The sequence below is a fragment of the Ursus americanus genome, chromosome 14 (assembly GCF_024610735.1).
Source record: "Ursus americanus isolate L20-20 chromosome 14, mUrsAme1.1.p, whole genome shotgun sequence".
In the NCBI taxonomy this organism is placed as follows: domain Eukaryota; kingdom Metazoa; phylum Chordata; class Mammalia; order Carnivora; family Ursidae; genus Ursus; species Ursus americanus.
In genome coordinates this window covers 19,572,603-19,579,983 of record NC_142140.1, presented here as the reverse complement: position 1 = coordinate 19,579,983, position 7,381 = coordinate 19,572,603, and the positions used below count along the sequence as shown (strand labels likewise).

Here is a 7,381-nt window from a genome sequence, read left to right as displayed (position 1 = left end):
CCACTTTATGGCACATCGTTTGTGCCAGGCTATAGAGCGCCGTAGAATATTCAGTACTGGGCGACCACTGGCCATGCGTGATCTCATTTTATTCTCCCAGCATCTCTGGACGTAGGGAGAGTGTTCTACCCATTTGACACCATAGGAAACTGAGGTTTAACTTGAGTCTGTCCAATGTCACGTAAGAAGGTGAAAGAGCTGGGGACTGGAATCCAGGCTGCTAACTCCAGGGCCCAGGTGCTTAACTTCATACTCACAGAAGCTGTGGACCTTTTTCCAAAGGAACAAAGCAACACACCACTTTGCCCCCAGGACGACCCCATAGATAATCTTAGATTGGGAATGATAACCAGGGCTCTCTCCTCATTCTAGAACCTTCTCCACCATGCCACACTGTCCTATTCTCTCTCTCCTATATGTTTCCCAGTGTCTGGGCACAGACTGTTGGCCTCCTATGTGTCAGGAACTGTGCTATATGCTGACAAGAAACAACAACAATACAACAAAAATAAATTAGAAAGAATTCATGGCTCCTGTTGTCAGCAACCCCAGAGTCACACTTTCCTGACTTTGCCACCGACTAGTTTTGCAAACTTGGGCAGGTCACTTTACCTATCTGGGCCGCGGTTTCCTTGCTTGCAAGATGGGATAATGTCAGTACCTGCTTTATACGGTTACTGTAAGGAAAAAAAGAAAGCAAGTTTAAATGGGGTAAAGTATGTAAAACGCCTGGTACCTTCTCTGGATATTTTTAAGCTCTCAGAAAATGGTGGCAACTATTTTGTTTTTGCCAGCACATTAAAATAAACATATAATTACACTCGCAAGTTGGCATCCAGTGCTAATCTAGATTTACAAAGAGGGATTCTAAAAGGAAGGAGCTGAGCTGTGCGTTGATTGGTCTGGGATGCTCTCACAGAGGAAATATGAATTAATTCAGTTCTTGAAAATTGGATACAAAGAATTCAGATGGTGGCGGCGCCTGGGTGGCTCAGTCGGTTAAGCGTCTGTCTTTGGCTCAGGTCATGATATCGGGGTCCTGGGATCGAACCCCACCTCAGGCTCTCAGCTCAGCGGGGAGTCTGCTTCTCCCTCTCCGTCTACATACTCTCTCTACTCTCTCTCTCTCACTCTCTCTCAAATAAATAAATAGAATTTTTTTTAAAAAAGAATTCAGATGATGAGTAATAATAAAAAAAAATTGTAACTCACCGTTCCCTGTGTACTAGGGTCTTGACACAAGGCGTTCTAGTCCTTCAAACCCTCTATGTCCACATATCCACCCCGAACACATCTGAGGAACCCAAAGCGCAGAGAGGTAAAGTGACTTACCCAAGGTCACAGAGCCACAAAACAGTTGAACCATGAGTCAGTCCATACCTCTCTGACCCTCTGGCCTGCTCTTCCCCTCTCTGTGAAGGTCACTGAGGACAGTCCAGAGAGGAGTCGAGGGAGAAGAGCCACCCATCCGTCCAGTGGAGTGGAAAGTTCATACCGCTCTGGATGGTGCCCATGCTCTGTGGACAGGATTCAGGTCCGTGAAGCTGGATGGGAATAAAAATTGCATCTTCCTTTCCATCAACATTTGCCTGAAATTTAGTATTGCCTTCTATTTTGACTCTAGGCAATAAACAAATGGTATTATCAGCAGTGCTTGAGGCCTCAACAAGAGATGTGCTGGCCAGTGTCCCGTGGTGATGAAGGGTATAATCCCGGTCCAGAGCCAGAGCTCTCTCTGCCGTGCTCTGCTGCACACTTGTATCAGTAAACTTACCCTGTGTCTCAGGTGCTGGTTCGCTTGCTCAGTTCTTTACCTAGAATGGAACAACCCTGAGGCCAGAAACTCTCTTGCAAATCTTATTTGATCCAAAACCTGGCACAGAATAGGGACTCAATAAATGTTTGTCGCCCGTGGTACGAAGCCTTCCACAATGGCTCCTGATGACTTCTGGTTATACACGCCCTTGTGTCATCTCTGCCTCTTGAGTGTGACCCTAGGGACTGCTTCTAACAAATAGAACACACCAGATGTGATGGGATGTCATTTCTGAAAGGTGATAAAAGGCTGTCATTTCTGTCTGGCACAGTCTAACTCTTCTGACATGCCTGCCCTGCTGGAGAGGACCGCCTGGCAGGGAACCCAGGGCAGCCTCTGGCCGACAGCCAGTGAGGAGCTGAGGCCCTCAGTACAATAGCCCACAAGGGATCTTACCAAAAACCACTGAGTGACTTGGAGGTGGGTCCTGCCCCAGGTGAGCCTTCAGATAGGATCACAGACCCTGAGCCAACTCCTTTATTATAGTGAGACCCTGAGCTGGAAGGTCCAGCTAAACCATGCCCAGACCCCTAACTCACAGAAACTACGACAAAATAAACATGCGTTGTTTGTAAGCTGCTAAATTTGGGGCAGTTTGGTATGCAGGAATAGATAACCAACATTACCTAGCCGAGTCAAGGAGAAAGAGGAGAAAGGTGGGAGGCAGAGAAGGTACAAAGGGGCAGAGTGCAGAGCCCTCTGGCCCTGTCTCCCCTCAGGCCATAATCTAGGGGTCCCTCCTCAACACCTCAATCTCATACTCTAGACTCTTTCTCATCCCCCTCAACACCAATAACAGCTGCACAACCTTGCTTATCCTGGCGCATGCCTTAGGGACTATTTGAATTTTCCTCTGGTGGTTACATCAGGCTCAGTGACTCGTGCCAAAATTGTACTGTAACCAAATGCCTCTCTCCATCAGGACAGAGGTCAACGTTGGTTAGTGTTCTTTTAATGCTCTTGTAGTGACTCCCAGCCCATCCAGTGAACGGCACAAAGTCCACTGTGTTGTCATGCACTTGACTACAAAAGAATTTCCAGGACTTTTGGCGGTGAGGACATCTGGTCCAGAAAATCATATGGATGTGGTCAGTTGCCTTGGTCCCCTGTCCTCACTCAAGCTCACAGGGCCCCATCCACCAGCCGCTTTCTGGGAATGTGGATTTTCCCCACACATACACCCCTGTCCTTGCCTGGCTTTTGCACAATTCCACTTTAAACCCATGGACCCTAGAGGTATTATCAGAGGCTCCCGCCTGGTTTTGAAGAGGCTTTTGAAATGGAATGGAAGTACCAGCTGAGAAAGCCCCAAAAAGAACTCTCAGGGCCCCTGCCTTCCTTGGCCTGACCATGCCTTCTCCCCATTGAATGCAACACTCACCCTCTGGGCCATAGTGGCTTTGTTTTACGTGGCTTATTCCCTCTGTTCTAATGCACCGATCATGGAAATACATGAATTTAATACTGGAAATTTAATACATGGAAATACTGTGGATTTAATAATAGTGTTTCATTCAGGAGTAGTACTATTATATTGAATGTCCACGTTAATTTTTTTTTTACAATATCAAGTTTATTGAGGTGTAGTTTACATACTATAAAATGCACCTATTGTAGTTGTATATTTTAATGAGTATGACTATTTATACCCCTGTGTCACCATGACCACGATTAAGACATGGAACATTTATGTATCCCCAAAAGTTCTTTTGTGTCTCATATAATTTCCCCTACTCCTGTCTGAAGGTAACCGCTGATCTGCTTTCTGTCATTACAGACTAGATTTGTGTTGTTTAGAGTTTCATAGACATAGAATGACACCACATGTCTGCTTTTGTGTCTGGCTTCTTTCACTCGGTGTAATGGGTCTGAGATTCATCTGCAGAGTCAAATCGAAGGTATCCAGCATGACAGCAGTTCATTCCTTTTGATTGCTGAATACTATTCCTGTCTACCTTTTATATGTGGGGTTTTTTCTTTCGCATTTTCCAACTTGATTAAAGAACCATTAACATGGACTCAGTACATTAAATATTCAATTTGACTAGTTGTATCATGTATATATCAATGATGTACACATAGATTTTTCTAAATCAGATGTTTTAAAGAAAAACAGTACAGCTCAGAATGATTAAACAATTCATTTGTTCAAGTCTTTGGGAATTCTGAGTGAATATTAACCTCACATTTGGCTAACAAGAGAATCTTGGAAAATTTTCCAAAAAACATATCTGTCATGAGGTATCTGTTGCCACCAAAGAAGCTTTGAAAAGCAGTCCTTTTGCTGAAAACAAAACCAAAATAAAACAAAAAACAATGTTTAATGGGCATGTCACTACATTCAATATTGCTATGACAGGACCCCCAACTGCAGTGACATAAACCCAACTAAAAGTGGATCAAGGAAAAAAAGTGGGAAAAAAGTAAAATTTATTGGTTAACATAAATGAAAGTCCAAGGGCTTCAGGCACAGCTGTATCCAGGAGCTCACACATCATTAGGACTCAGTCTTTCTTCCTCTATTTTTCTCCTCTGAACCCTGCTTTTCTCCCTATTAGTGTCATTCTCAGTCTAACTCTTCCCATGTGGTGGCCTGCTGCAGTTTCAGATTACTTCTCTCTTACATCACACTTAAAAACAGAAACCATTTTGGATATTTATATTGGAGAAAATTTAATGCAGGGAATTGGTTACAGTGGTGATGGAGTTGCTGAGAAGACAACCCAGGGATGTTGACAAATCTGGACCTTAGCCACAGTAGGAAGTCCCCACCTCCCTTCTATCAGAGAGACAAAGAGACCAGGATGATATAACTGGAGCCCAGGAGCTGGGGACCAGCCTGATGGGGACCAGAGGCACAGAGGAGCTGCAGCTGCTGCTGGACACACTGCCCAGGACAGGGAGGGAGAGGGAGAACTACTCTGGCCTCTCCCTACTTTTAGGGAGTCTTCCCCAGTGCCTTCAATTGGCCTGACCCAGCGGGAAGGGTAGCCAGGGTGCCTGAGAAATGTCGCCTGCAGGGGCCAGCCCCCTGGAATACAGACAAGAGGAGAGGAAAGTTAAGGAAGGCAAAATGCCCAGCACAGTCCCCTGGAAAGGGAGCTTTTTAATAGTTCCAACACAAGTGCCAGAAAGCCATCCGATTTGTCCAGGAGTGTCAGACCCACCCCTGGCTTGGGGGCCACAATTGCAAATGGCCCAACTCAGGTTATTTCCATGCAGTAAAATAGGGGGATGGCTATGATGTAAACTGCAGCAAAGTCAGGGCCTTGCTGCTAGAGCTCACAGTCTGTGGGAAAGTAGAAAAGGGAAAAAAATAGGCGAAGAAGCACAATTTTTGTTCCTTCTAATGAGGCTCCCTCATTCTCAAGCCTGAGGCCCAGGGGCTGGGTGGGAAGGCTGGCTGTAGGAACCTAACCCCAGGAAACACAAAAAACAAGTGTCTAAGTGGTCTTCCGTGGCACTTGGACGTCTAAAGGAGACACTTTGCAACCCAAATGCCGAGGCCAAAGGATTTCCTACGAGTCTTTTATGATCTCTATAAATTTCAAGAGAGAGAATTGGTGAGCAACTGGGCTCTGTCACTGTCAGGTTGCTGATTGAACGTGCCTTTAATGGAGTCTCCAGCAGCCATAAAAATGCATGAAAACAGCCTTCTGGACACAGGCAGCTCTGATAGATGGAGCAGGGACACCCAGTAAAAGCCAGATGGGCTGGGCTTGTCCTCACGCCTGTTAACGAGAATACATCTTAGTCTCTTAAGAGAGAATTTGTGCTTAGAGAAACATTAAACATTCTACATGAACTTTTTCTCCCGGGGAATACACACACATGCACACACACACACACACACACACACTCATAATCAGAACTAAACACTGCGTGGGCATGGCTTTGATAGAAGACAGCGTGCCCCAATATTTAAACATGTGAGCACTCGGGTGAGTTGAAGAGTGTCCCCTACAAACTCATGTCCACCCAGGGCTTAGGAATATGACCTTGTCTGGAAATAGGGTCTTCAGAGATGTCACTTTCCATAATGTTTGAAAAATAAGCCTTGTTTTGCCCCTTTACAAATTGGGGATATTAATAATGGCGCCTACAGATAAAATGAGTAGAGGATATGGACCACATACACTAGAATAAATGCACAGTAAATGTTGACCCCTGTCATTCTACATGAGCAGAAGGGAGGGAGGGAGGGAGGGAGAACTCTTAAAAGCGAGGTAATACTCATCTTTACCCTGAATTCATCGATTATGTCCCAAGGGAGCGCAGGACAAAGCTCTCATTTAGCAGGACACATTGCCTTCCTTCTCCTAACCCTTCATTTAGCTTTGGAGTCCCCATAACTTAAATCTTCTAGAAGAGGGGAAATGTGTCTCTGTGAGTGCAGATGCTTGTAAGGCTCTGCTGTGATGGGCCAGAGGCCAGCTACGCGTAGACCTGATTTGTCCTGGTCAGGTGGTCCCCTAAATGGAGGAGGCTGGCCAGGAGGTGAGGAGCCCAATTCAACACTCAGATAAGGAAAAGCACTGAACCCCTTTATTCTGGACAGGGGCATATGGTACCGATCCTTTGGCATGCACTAAATTTTCAAATACTCATTTATTTTGGAATGTATATGAGGTAAGCAGAAGAAAACCTGTACCGTTTTCGAAGGAACTCGTTCCCTCTGCCAGCAGCAAAATACCTCTTGTGGGAAGGTATTCATTGCAAATAAATTCTCTTCAGGGGAAAGTACATGCTTTTCTAAAGGGGAACATTGTTCTCTACAGATGTTCTAATTCAAGGGCTATCTGTATTGAGCGTGTACACATATGTATTAAATGCAAAGTGGGAAAATCATTAACCGTATATGTTAAAAACTGAAAACGCATATGTGCCCAAAATCACAGTAGAAACAAGTAGAATTTTTTTTTCTCACTTATCAATAAGAGAAATCGGGTTCAGATAATTTAGTGTTACCATGGTGTCTCCAAGCTATTATCAGGCATGCAGGCTCCTATCTTTCGGTTTTGCCAAACTCACAGTGAGTCGCTTCTGTCCTTGGAGTCATGTTAGGGCCCAGGATGGCTCTTGGAGCCCCAGCTACCACCAGAGTATTCCAGACCAGCAGTGCATGATGAAAAGAAAGACCAAGGAGTGTACCTTTCAAGTGTATCAACCTTTTTGATAGTCTTCCCCCAAAGTCCCAAACATGTCACCGTCATCTCTACCCCCTAACTATAAGTAAAACTGAAATGATGCCCTTTTTTGGGTACATTGCCACCTCAACTAGAAGTGGGGTTTCGTTACTCAGAAGGGGAGAATGGATATTGGACGGCAACCAGCAGCCTCTGTCACACATAGAAAACTAAAAGTAAACTTGAACAAGTTATTCAATGTGTCCAATAAGGTCTAGAACAGAGATGGGCCATGGGCCGGTTCAAATGAATCATGTTTCTTTGTGTCTATCTGTAACCTGATTAGACAGATTCAAAAGTTGAAATGCAAATATGAAAATAATCACCCATCTTAAAAAATGCACGCCTTTGTGGATTTAAACTTACAACAGAGTTTCCT

At 44.8% G+C, this 7,381-nt stretch overlaps 1 non-coding gene across 1 annotated transcript; it reads left to right on the top strand.

The window, feature by feature from the left end:
• Positions 1-980: 980 nt before the first annotated feature.
• Positions 981-1,064, top strand: TRNAQ-UUG (transfer RNA glutamine (anticodon UUG)). The gene has a single exon. It is a non-coding gene; the product is annotated as a tRNA-Gln (tRNA).
• Positions 1,065-7,381: the final 6,317 nt, after the last annotated feature.